The sequence below is a fragment of the Python bivittatus genome, unplaced genomic scaffold (assembly GCF_059951505.1).
Source record: "Python bivittatus isolate LINGU-HERP-01145 unplaced genomic scaffold, Pbiv_v1 ctg000980_np1212, whole genome shotgun sequence".
Taxonomy (NCBI): Eukaryota; Metazoa; Chordata; class Lepidosauria; order Squamata; family Pythonidae; genus Python; species Python bivittatus.
In genome coordinates, this window is record NW_028277125.1 from 34,750,407 (window position 1) to 34,763,297 (window position 12,891).

Consider the following 12,891-nt stretch of genomic DNA (forward strand, 5'->3'; position numbering starts at 1 on the left):
GCTTGTTTTTGTATTGGTTTTCATAGAGCTGGGATTTATTTTTTCAATTCTTGGTAATGTATCAAGAATAGCAGTTAGAAGGCAACTAAAAAGCAGGGTAGATTCTTGTATGGAAATTGTAGATCAAGGTCTTTAGAAAATGTGTTGCTTAATAAAGTTGCTTCTTTAAATAAAACTTAGCTATTAACGTAACTTAATGTTTCAAATCATTCAACAGTTACAAACATGGACTACAGACAAGTTGATTCTAAGATCTGACAAATGAGATCTCTCTCTCTCTCTCTCTCTCTGGATGTAAGATCTGAATAAAAAGCTCTTGAGCAAATGACTTCCTCTTTTTCAGTGGAAAAGCTGATAAAACCTTCGATGCTGAAAATGAATATAAAATAGAAGTGTAAAGGTGTAAGCTATTTTCTTTTTCTTTCCAAAAATAGTCATAATAGTCATGAAGTATAAACAAAAGTATTTGACCATTTTGAACTATGTTTCCTGATGAAATGTCCTTGTGTACATTTCAAGAAATGTTAAAGGAAGGTATGCTTTTAATATGACTTAATATGACATATACTGTAGATGAGGCTAATAAATTATTTCAAATATATGTGAACCTATATTTCTAAATTTATTTGTAGGTACTGAGGAAAATGGGTAGAAAATTGAACAGGAATATTTTTTATACTTAGCATTCAAGTTGTCATTATTTATTCATTTACTTTATTTCTACTGCAATATTTTTAAGAAATCATGACGCTATATTATATAGAAAATAAAGTGCAGTTTGTCTTTAGACTTCATATGCATGCATGCATACATACATACAGTGGGCATACTGCTAAGTTGCTTAAGTTTTATTGACTTTATTCTCAGTTGATGTATAATTTTAACCATTATAGCAAAGTTTAAATAACAACTGTCATATATCAGATAAAATATTTCATTTTATCTGATGTATGACAGTTTATTTAAGACAAATATGATTATGATATTAATGTAACCTTTACAAAATCGTTGATGATTTTCATTTAATAAAAGTGTTTGTGTTCTTTTTTCAGAGAACAAAGATGTGTAAATACATAGTACAACTATGTAAGAAATTGGTTAATTGAGGTTTCTGTTTGTTTGTTTATTTATTTATTATGAATCCTAATAACTTCCAGTAATAAAGCACTATTGTTGCTTAATAACATAACAAATCAGACATGCTTGGTAACAGTTCTAAATATATGACTATAAGTTAGCAATCATAGAGTTCCTTAAATTAAGCTTGCATTCATTTTCTCTCAGTATCAGTGTTTCTACTATCTGTCTGTCTGTCTCTTTTGGTGCCTCCCTCTGGTGACATTTGGGGCAGCTTTTCATGGGGCTTGAAAGGTTGCTCTTAGAATGGAGTATCTGAGAAACCTATCCTGTTATGGCTTCTTGGATCTCAGCCATTATTTGCACTATTCCTGTAAATATTCATTGCAGTTACATGCATTTTGGAAATCACATAACAGTTTACTGTACACACATGCCTACTGACTGTTCCAGTGTTATGTGATATAATCTCTTAAAAGTCTTTTATTACTGTTAGTCACAGACTAATGACTGATTCTGTGAAGTTATGTCAAGAATGCTCTACCTCCCTGAAATGTCTAGATTCCTAAGATAAAATGTTTGTTCAGGACAGGAAGACTTTTTCTGATTCTGATATGACTGACACTTTTTAACATTAGTTTTTTTTAAATTAAATTGTAATATTTTTACTATAGTTTTGTTTTAACAAAGGCTACTTAGTATCTGTCTAGTTCTATAGTTTTTTAGAAATGCTAGCTTTTTAAATAATGTCATGAATTCATGAGGATAAGACTAATATCTGCAGAATTAAAGTCAAATGAAAATAACATCAGTAATTAAAACATATAGTTCCTAAGATATACTTCCATATGGCTTGTTCCTTTAAAAACAATTTCTAGGCATTTCCTCAAGTTGGAAGTCTTTTTACTAATCAGACTTGTATTTAAGTTATACTGAAACTAGATTTTCCTGATACTTAATCAGTGTATACACTACAGTTTTTGATCTTAATACAGTAATAATTGTTTAATTTGTAGAATATTTGAAGGCAAATGACATTTTCCATCACTGAATTTTCAGAGTATCTTTGTTGCATGATTGACTGATTTAAAAAAACCCATTGTAGCTCTCTTAATAGAAGAAATTCTAGATGCTTATGATTTTATGAATGCTGTTTACTTGCAAATCAAGACTCTAAAATTATGTTGCAAGTAGCAGAATTTTGTTTGGCACTTTGCCAGAAGAGCAGAAAGTATAAGAAGATAGCGCTGGTTTTCCCTTTTATTATTGCGTTTTACATTGATTTATGTAGTTTTATGTAACCTGTATATCTCTTCATATTGTTTTAATATGAAGCGGTGTAACGAATCTTTGATATTTGTTTGAGATGGTAGTAAGTTTGATTGGTTGGCTTAGAAACTACAACAGACAGTGTTGTATGTATATATTCCAGGATTGGTTTCTATTTCATCATATTTCATGAAAAAAATATTCTGTTCTGAAGTGTTCATAGTATGTGGTCTTTTTATTGGATAGGCACCTGTTTTTTAAATTAATAATTGAAGAGCCAGAAATAACCTACTGCTGTGCTACAATTCTTTAATTTCTATTCTAAAGGGAAATCCACAGTTAAAAGCACATCGAGATAAGTATAGTAACATTTACAACTTGCTTTGAAAATAAAACAACTTTATTTCAAGAAATAATTACAGAATAAATATTAGATCCATAGCACTGTGATGAATTCAGTCATAGTTACTTTTCATAGCAATTTAGGGTACTGTACAATGAGGCAGTATTTGTGGCAGCTATAAATAAATGCTTTAAATACAGTACAGCAATTGCAGTTACAGGGATGCAAAGTATGAAATTATGGGCAGAGACATCAGTACACATTTTAGGATCAAGTTTGACAATTTTGTAACCTAATTTAATTATTTGGCCACCTTACCACACATAACTTTCCACCTTGTTTTAATTATTTAGACATACATTGTGGTTGTCAGTCTTAAGCTTTGCAGTTCAATATTTTAAAAACATAGAACTGGTTGGTGCAAAGTTGTTTGCTCTTTTCCTTACAATGATAAAACACAGATGTTCATGCAAAGTTTAAATTGTCTCTGAATTTCTTGGTTATATATTTAAATAACTGTTTTGAAAAGTTTCTTGTTGGGTATTTATTTAAACATCACTTGGTAAGTTACTGAATTTTAGCACCTCTCGTGGTTGTGCTTGTAAGAAACAAAACTAAAGTCATATTAGGGTTGCCTCATGGGATTGAATTGAGTCACAATAGTTTACGTTTATGACTTTGTCTTCTACACAACATTTTTTCTAGTGTTACAGAAAGGATGGGACTTACACTGCTACAGTAGATCTATGTTTTTTTTTGTTGACACAGCTTAATTTATAACACACACTAACCCAATCCTGATATAACCTTTTAAAATGGGGTAGTTTTTATATTAAATTATTTCTGTATTAGTTATTCTTGCATACAATCCCAAACTGGTTTACAGATTCTTAAATCATTTCAAAATAAAGTAGGACAAAAAGTTGAGGTTATTCCACAGGATTGGTGCCACAATATTGCTCCCATTTATCTTTTATATGATACTTGTACAGATACATTAATGCTATTTTTATAATAGAGCAGTACTTTGGATTAGGAAGGCAAAAAGGTGTTTTAGTATGGATGTGGGCACAGGCATGCATATAGTACCTGTCACCTTAAACCAGATGTGTCTTTTCCTGGGATCATGCTGAAGCTGTGGACAGCTATTCAATCTCAGGAAAAGGTGTATCAGCTTTATTTTGACATATGCTATGTGAACACACACTTCTAATGGATACTTTTACATATCTATATTATGCCTGTATGACCAATGCCCGCATTTATGACCTCATCTTCCCTCAGTCATGTGGTTACCATTACAGTCAGTATGCGTTGTCCTGGGTCTGACTTGTTGTTTTCCTCTCCCCCCCCCGCCAGAGCAAAGAGATTGGAGAGGAAGGGGTTACAAGAGAGTAAGTAGGCACACAACGGGGAATACACATTGAAAGGAATGCGGCTTTTTTCCCCCTTTGTAGAGTGGAGAGATTGCTTAAACAAGTGGGGGGGTGGGGGGGATAAAACCAAGCAATTTCTGTAGGCAATCTCTCCTGTACCTGACCCATCTTTTTTCTGCCCCCCCTGCAGAATAAAGAGATTGGAGAGGAAGGGATTACAAGAGAGTAAGCAGGCACACAATGGGGAATATACTGGGCTCTTTACATAGTGCGCTCACAGCTCCAAGCACGGTCTGGGCTGCCAGTGCTACCACATTCCTTTCAGTGCGTATTCCCCATTGTGTGCCTGCTTACTCCCTTATAATCCCTTCCTCGCCAGTGTATGTAAATACAAACATTAGTTTCTTTCTTGCTAATTATTCCAGCACCAGTGTGAGCATTCCAAAGGATGTGGAAGTGGGGAAAAGGAAAGTATAGTTGTGATGATGTGATTTCCCACTTAGGGACTGCTTTGCTTAACAACAGAGCAACAGGTCCCAATTGTGGTCACTAAACAAGGATTACTTGTATGCCACAAATTACTGATTTAGTTAAAATATTTACCAATATTTTAGCATTAGTAAATACTGTCAGGTAAAGTAACTGAGGACAGTGAACAGTTTTAAAAAATACACAAAAATGAAGTAGGATAAAACACACAGAATCACATGTAATAGATGTGATAGATATAAGACATCAATACAATCATGTGTTTTCTGATGCTAAGATGAATAAAAATATATTCATTGTCAATCTAAATTGTAACATGAGGGTGTTTGCTTTATTTAAGAGAAATTTGTTCTTGGTAGTAAATGCTAGAGCAGAGAAGGCCATCTTTTGGCTGATGCCAAGTGAATATCTGCATATTAAGGCACAGCCAGTAGGGCTTGTGAATTATCTGGTATATCTGTATTGGAGAATGTGTCCTGTCAGTTACCATAATCCCAAATTGTTCAGCTTCATTGATTGCTAAAAAAACTTTAAATCTGGCCTAAGAGCAAATTCCATCTGAGAGAATCTGTGCTGTATTGTAGTATTTGTATGCAAACCTTCTATTAGAGATGGGGAGAGTTTATCTAGGTCTATTGACAGTAGCCATTTGAGTCACTCTAGGAGTCAAAAAGATCAGAATAGTGCAAGTGGTCCAAGTAATAGTATTTCCCATGACACTCTATGGAAGCACAAGTTGGAATTTTAAGTAGGCTAGAAAGAATATTGATGCTTTTGAACCTTGGTATTGGAGAAGACTCATGAGACTGCTGTGGACAGCCAAGAAAACAAACCAGCGGATCATCAGATCAACCCAGAGTTCTTACTTGAGGCACAAATGACCAGAAATTATCTTATTTGGGGCACATTATGCAAGACCTAGTCTTTGGAGAAGGTTCTAATGCTGGGAAAGGTAGAAGGAAAGAGAAGAGAATGACCAATGGCAAAGGGGATGGACTCAGTTACTGTGTTGATAGGTACATCATTGGAAGATCTGAAAGACCAAGTTAGGGACAGATCATAATGGAGGAAATCTCTGTCATTGCGAAGAGTTGACACTGAGTTGATGGCACATGATCAAGGAGTCAAAAATTGGGTTTTTTCTCCTCATGACTATTCTCACACATACTTTACAATCCCAAATGCAGGAAATTTTTGAATAGAAATAACTTTTTGTACTCCTGCACCTGAACTTTATAATACTGGTGATCTTCCATTCTAAATGTGGCAATTATGAGACAAATAACTTTCCTAGTTTTTGTCTAGGCTGTAAATCAAGCAACTGTACTAGAGCCAAGCCAATAGGCCTTTCTGTTCCTATCTAAATGTCTCAAACCTGTATACCTATGGCTCTTTAGGTTGGCTATCAGTACATAAGCATTTGAATGTAGATTATATTATGTAATTGCTATTATGAAGTATTAGACATTGGTTGTAGATAGTTTATTGTGTTGAGCAGAAGCATTCCTTAGGCAGAGAAAATGAAGATATCTACATCTTATAAAATTGCCTCAGAATTACTAAAGGACCTAATCAGCCATATATTAATTATAATGAGCATTATACCACAATCAGTTTTAATAGCTACATTGCTGTTCTGCATGCAATAGGAATACAAAGCTATTTCAGTGATAGTGTAATTTTTTAATATTTATTTGAAAGTGTTAACGAAGCTGCTTACATAGGAATGTTAGTTTATGTATGAACTTTTCTTGATTAGGTAATGGCTGACTTATTGTAGAGAATAAGGAAGATGACCTTGATGGAGATATGCAATTTCCGCTGCCAAGGTAACAAGGTGTAAAACATTTTTTAAATTCGGAACATCTAGATAACATTCAGAAGCAACTCAGACAGACACCTCCCTAATTCACTAGAAGGAGGAGGAGGTAGAACATAATCAGACTTGCAAGGTTCTGTTATTATAGCCAGTCTCAATAAAAGTAGTTTTTCCCTTCCTATGGAGTTGATTTGGTCTGGTCTGCCTAGTGGGGCTGACAATTAAGGACTTCTGCAGTATGATTCAACTATGAATGGTCCTGATATTGTAAGCAGTGTGAAGAAGTCAGTTTTATTCTGGTGCCTTTTCTAGATGTTGCTTGAATAATGAAACAGGTGTTTGAATAATAAAAACTTGTAATATTAGCACATATTTGCAGAGAGTTCAATTATCCAGATTCTGGGCCTGTGCTCCCCTTTCCCCGCAACATATCTTACCTCCCCTCCCTTGCAGATAGATTTGTCACTATGGCGTGGTAGCACGTCTGTAGTTCACACAGCAGCAGTTCCATTTATGTTGCCAACAGTTGTGATATATTAGTAGGATGCAACTATTAGCTAGAGGCCATTGTTTGCCATAGGCAACCACAACATTTTGAATTATTAGGTTTCATGATTACAATGATGTTTTGTTATCCATAATTTCTTTTCTTTTGAAACTAATGTTTTTTGCAACTTACATGTCTGGCTCCACAGTGTCTAGGGAAGCTAAAAAAATTTGCCTCATCCAAAACTAGAATGATGTACTTTGTAAATCAGTTACAATGGGTGTGTGTGAAGCAATCTATCTAATTTGGGTACATACACTTTAAAATAACAAAATATTGGAACAGTGTGGAATTTATGGCATCCTCTCTGTCATGAAAGACTCACGTGGCACTTTTGTGTGCTAAAACAATATGTAAATTCCATCCACACTCAGTAGGAAGTAGAGCTGTTGCCTTAACAACTTATCCTTTCCTTCACCTCCCCCACACTAAATATGACTTAAATAATTGTTTGTATCATGTCCACAACTTGTAGAATAGTCTTTTGGTATTGCACTGAGTAACTGGAATAATATACAGTTATGGAGACTTTACATTTTGTATTTTCTTTCCACAGTCTTTCTGATAGCAAGCATGCAAGTGGGAAACTTTCTTTTCCTCTATCATTTTCAGGATTGATATGTGTAGAAAATATTTCATACTCCTAGTGGACATTACATTTTCCTAGCTGTGAAGCAGTACAATTTTTAAGTATGTTGAAATAGTTTTGCTTCAATTTTTGAAAAGAAATTTCAGACACTATGGAATTCTTTTACGTATAAATATGTGATTAAATTGTTATGTTATAGAAAAGTTGACTAAAAGTCACCTCAAACTTTAAAGAACCTGTTCAGTTGATTTGCAATTTGTGGATAAAGTTTTTATTGGCAAAGGTGTTTACTTATATTACAAATGCCATCTCATTCAGTTATGTGAAGTGAATAATTATTAAATGCTAATTTGTATTCAGGCAACTTCAATATGAAAAATCATATATTTGTTTTTAATGTCACCTAGACCTGTATTATAAATTGTTACAATACTTTTATTTTTAGAATGAGCTAAAATGGGGATGGGGAGAATAATAGAATACAGTTGTGCTTATATTATGATAATTGCTAGGATTTTGCATATCCCTCAAGATTTTAATGAAATTGTGAAAGAGATTTAAAAAGCAAATTGATTTTGGGATAAAAGTTATTTGTAAATAAAAATCTGTTGAATTGTTGGACTGATTTGAAAGCACCTGATACAATTTCATATATCTAATTACTTTGTTGATTCAATTTGAAGGACTAATTCAAATTGCCACTGAAGTGAAGCTTCCCAGAGCCATAATAATTACTTTTGAGTTCTCTAGGAATTATCCTTCAAAGCACAGTAACATGGTCATTAAAACTGTTACTTTTTGATTAATGAATATAATGAAGAATGTCAGCATGCATGTGGAAATATTTAATAGAAATACTTTAATGGTTGGTATTTACATAGACGGTCAGGCCCTGCCTAAGAACAACAGGGAAACAATCCAACCAAGTTCAGTTCTTCTATTGCTTACACCATATTGACAGAATCTTGTCAAACTAAATCTGTACTATGCTAACCTAATGGACATACCCTGGAAGATTCTAGGAAGTGGCTGTTCTAAGTCTCTTCCTCTTCCCACACTCCTGCTCTGGACTGTGTTGCTTCTTGTCTCTCCTCCTCCCCCCTTTCCTCCTGGAATGCACTCCCTTCTTCCTGAGACCCTGGTTCTCTACTGCATTCCATCACATAGGATGGCAAATACAAAATGTGCATTGAGTACATTGCCATGAATCTATATAAATAGTGTATAAATAAAATGTTATATAAATAAAATAATAATTTGGATCCATGTATAAGTCCTTATTTGGTATAGCAGTTAAGGCATCAGGCTAGAAACTGGGAGACTGAGTTCTAGTCCCGTCTTAGGTATAAAGCCAGCTGGGCGACCTTGAGCCAGTCATTCTTTCTCAGCCCTAGGAAGGAGGCAAGGGCAAAGCACTTCTGAAAAACCTTGCCAAGAAAACTGCAGGGACTTGTCCAGGCAGTCTCCAAGAATCAGACACGATTGAATGGATTAAAAAAAAAGTTATTGAATAAAGTGACTTAAAACTTACAGCTTTGTGCCTTTCTATAAGGCTAAAATGCTTTATTCTTGTCTTGTTGAACATTATTAGTATTCTTATATTATCAATTAGGTCAGAGAAAATATGAGAAAGCTTCTATTCCTTTTTATTCTGAGTTATAGTTGTAGGCCAGCATGTTTTGTTTCAGTGTCAAAGTTACTTGTTCTGGGTTTACATGTATTACTGAATGAAAAACAATGCAAGGGAGTGTATCTTTGCCAATAGTGTCATATGATCACCATGACCAGCAATCTTAAGGGCACTGAATACTATCATTGTGTCAGCATTGCCATCTGCCAGCTAACATTTAAATCTAGATAAGTAGCTGCTATTAACTGTTTGTTCAGTGGTATAACATGTACATTTTGCCCATCAGTGCCAATACATTTCACCTCTGGTCTACTATATAGTGCAATTATAATACCATGTGTCTTTGAATGCATACTAATTTGAAAATTTTCTAATAGAAATAATTCACAGAATGAATTCACAGATTGTGGGTAATATAGTCCTTCGTGATTTTGAAATACAACCAAGCATGTCCAATTCAATCTTACGTTGATCATAAACTCATTTTAGGCATACTTTATCAATTGTATTGTGTTTAAAAATCAATTGAAGAAACTGTGGTATGCTCTCAAGTTCTTAGAACGATGACATTAGTGTTTTGGCAGAATTTATAGATCTTTGACTCATGGATCATAATTGCTTTTTCACAGGGGGCTGATGTAATTAACATCACCTTTATTCTCTCCTAATTTTTTAACATCAGAATACAAGCTGGAAGAGAGACACTGGCTAAAAAGGCATTCTCATCTCTTAGTTTGTATATGACCTATTCTGAGGTCAGACCCAAAATTTTAGCAATTTTTAGAGGTTTGTTTGTGGATGGATGAAATGCTTCAAAGTATTTATCCATTTCTAAAGTTAACTACCAGGTGAAGATACCAGCCACAATTTTAGAATTTTAATGTTAAAATTAAATAGTATTCTTACTAGTCTTGAATAACTTCTTATCTTACCAATTTCTTATCAGTTTCATTTCTAGACAGCTACCATTATATGTAATATGGAAAGCAGCAGATAGATAATACAAAAAAACTATCAGTGAAGAGGTGATGAAAATGTGTCAGTGGATAAAAATATATCAGTATGTACATTTCCATCAGCACAAGAGAAACAGCTGTACAAATCTGCTGTCTGACTAATCACTGTGAATTGTTAAAGTTAACTTTTGAATACATTTAATTTTCATTTTTCCAGCAGCATTTTATTTTTGTGTTTCCCTCTTTTGACATAGTATAAAATTTGCTGTCTAAATGGGGATTATATCAATAAAACACAGAGCCCCATTATTGATACAGTAACTCTGAATGCCTATAAAGTAGTTGACCCTTAGTTGTTTCATTATTACCCTTCCTGTAGTCCTACTTGTTAATTAATTCTGAATTACTAATTGTTCATGTGAGGTTTCTAATTCTAGTTTTATGAATCAAATGTATATGTGAGTTTTAAGAATATATATTTAAGTCATGTTTATTGTGGGGGCTATATAATATTATTGGTAGGAATAATAGACAATCCTACAATGGACTAAGGGAAACTCAGAACAAGAATATACAGTACTTGTTTTTTTTCACGTTGCAGTAAACTTAGATTTTTACCAGTATTTCAACTTTAAATAAATTCCAGAGCTCCTTAGTTTTGCTAACTTGAAAACAGAACCAGAATTTATGATATAAACAAGCAGTATGGTCTTCCTTTTGACCACCATATGCCCTAATTTGTTTTTGCATTTGCGTATGTGTGTGTGTCTGTGAGAAATATTTGAAGGTAGCTTGCAGAATTGAGTTGGGGTGCTTTACTTCATACTGAAATGTGTACTGTTCATGTGTGTTGTAATTTAGAAATTTATAAAAAATCTGTCATAAATAGGCCTGAGACAGTTTAGATTTGTTTTATGTTAACAACAACAGTTTGCATCTGATTGCATCTGATGTATGATACCATTTTTTAAAAGCATACAAAGTACACTATAAGAAAGACCATATCATTGCTGAAAGAATATATAAAGAAGTTGTTTGAACTGAAAAGTTATTTCAACTGCCAGAAACATGTTTTGCAAGTAACAAAAGTACAAAAATTCTTATTGTTTGTCCTGTAGATATGCTCCTCTGTTGTTCCTTTAGAAAAGTCCAGCAGTTGGTTCTTCTTAGCATCTACTTGGCTTCCTGACTTTTGGGTCAAATTTATTTATTAACCAATTTCGAAGGTGATTTGAATGCCCTATGTATTGTGATTTATGTAGTATGTACCTACTCTCCCATCACCCTGAGGCCTGCTATTATTAAAGGGTTTGATCCTGAAAACAAATGTGGAACTATATATACATGGTTTAGATGAAAACAAATAGTTTTTTTTTATCAAGGTAATTCAGTTTGTTGTATGAAGTACAGTATTTACTAAAATCAAAATTTTACTTGAACATAAATAGTGTTATTGGTGGCTTGATTAGCTTGATCAACATTGTAGATTCCACAGCTTCATTTATATAGACACAGCCAAAAGTATTGGTACCCCCCATCTTTTCCTCAAAGAATACCAATTTTCTGTGAAATAAGTTGAAACTGACACAATTAAATGACATCTACCATTCTTTATTCCACAGTCCATAGAGCAGACACCTTGATTTTGATCTATGACTTAACATACTGTATTCTTAACATTTACTTGTGTCAGTTTCAACCTATTTCACAGCAACTGGGATTCTTTTGGGAAAAGTGGAAGGGTGCCAATATTTTTGGCCACATCTGTTGCTATTATTAAGCATTTTTTCAACCCTGTGGTTTTTACCATTCTTTCTGTCCCATTTCTGTTTTATTGATGTCATAAATAGGAAAGGCAGATTTTTTCTTAAAAGCAGGTAAGTTGGCATTTCTTTAGTACTTTACATTATGTGTGCATCCTGAGGAACAGGACTACATGTAGCCTTTGAAAGCCTTGAGAGGCACCATTTGGCAGCCCACTCAATTTATTAATGTCCAAAGAGGGGCAATTGTTAAAGACATGACTGCATCATGATCATTTTGAGTATATTAAATTTTTATTACATTTAAATATAAATGGAATCAAGTCAGATTTAGTTTTTGACCTGACCCTGCCTACTAGTGTGTGCAAGCCACTCAAAGGCCAAGTGCAGTTAGCTTAGGAAAAGTACACTTTCTTTAAATCTTTTATCTTGGATTCCAAGAAGCTGGTTTATATGCAGCCCTATATGTGTTTTCCCATAAGTAAGTCTTAATGTGTTCACAGTGCTTACTCCTAAGTAAGTGTGCATGAACAGCAGCTTTAGTTTAACAGAAAGAAGGTTTACAATCCTCTTCTTTCCCAACAACCTTAGCTGGAGAAGTTCTAGAATCACGACTGCAGGGAAAGTGGGAATTTGGGTAGGTGTCTTTGAAATTATGTTACTTTTGTTAGAATAAACCTTTTGTTGGTGTTTAAGTGTTTTTCATCTGTCAGATTATTAGTGATTATGAACTGTGTTAAAACTGCAAGTTCCACATATACAATCTTTTGGAGTAAGATGGGATATATGGGTAGTCCTCGCCTGACTGTTCATTTAGCAACTGTTTGAAGTTACGACAGTGCTAAAAAAATGACTTACAACTGGTTCCCGAAGTTACAACTGTTGCAGCACCCCTGCGGTCATGTGATTGTGATTCGGGCACTTGGCAACCAGCTCGCAATTATGACAGTTGCAGTGTCCCTAGGTCACATGATTGCCATGTGCGACCTTCCCAGCCGGCTTCCAGCAAGCAAAATCAATAAAGCGTGATTCA

At 34.1% G+C, this 12,891-nt stretch overlaps 1 protein-coding gene across 2 annotated transcripts in view; it reads left to right on the top strand.

Annotated features, from left to right (window-relative positions):
* The window catches only part of CAB39 (calcium binding protein 39), a 41,386-nt gene that overhangs the window by 1,110 nt on the left and 27,385 nt on the right, over positions 1–12,891 (top strand). The gene's annotated exons all lie outside the window — the stretch shown is intronic.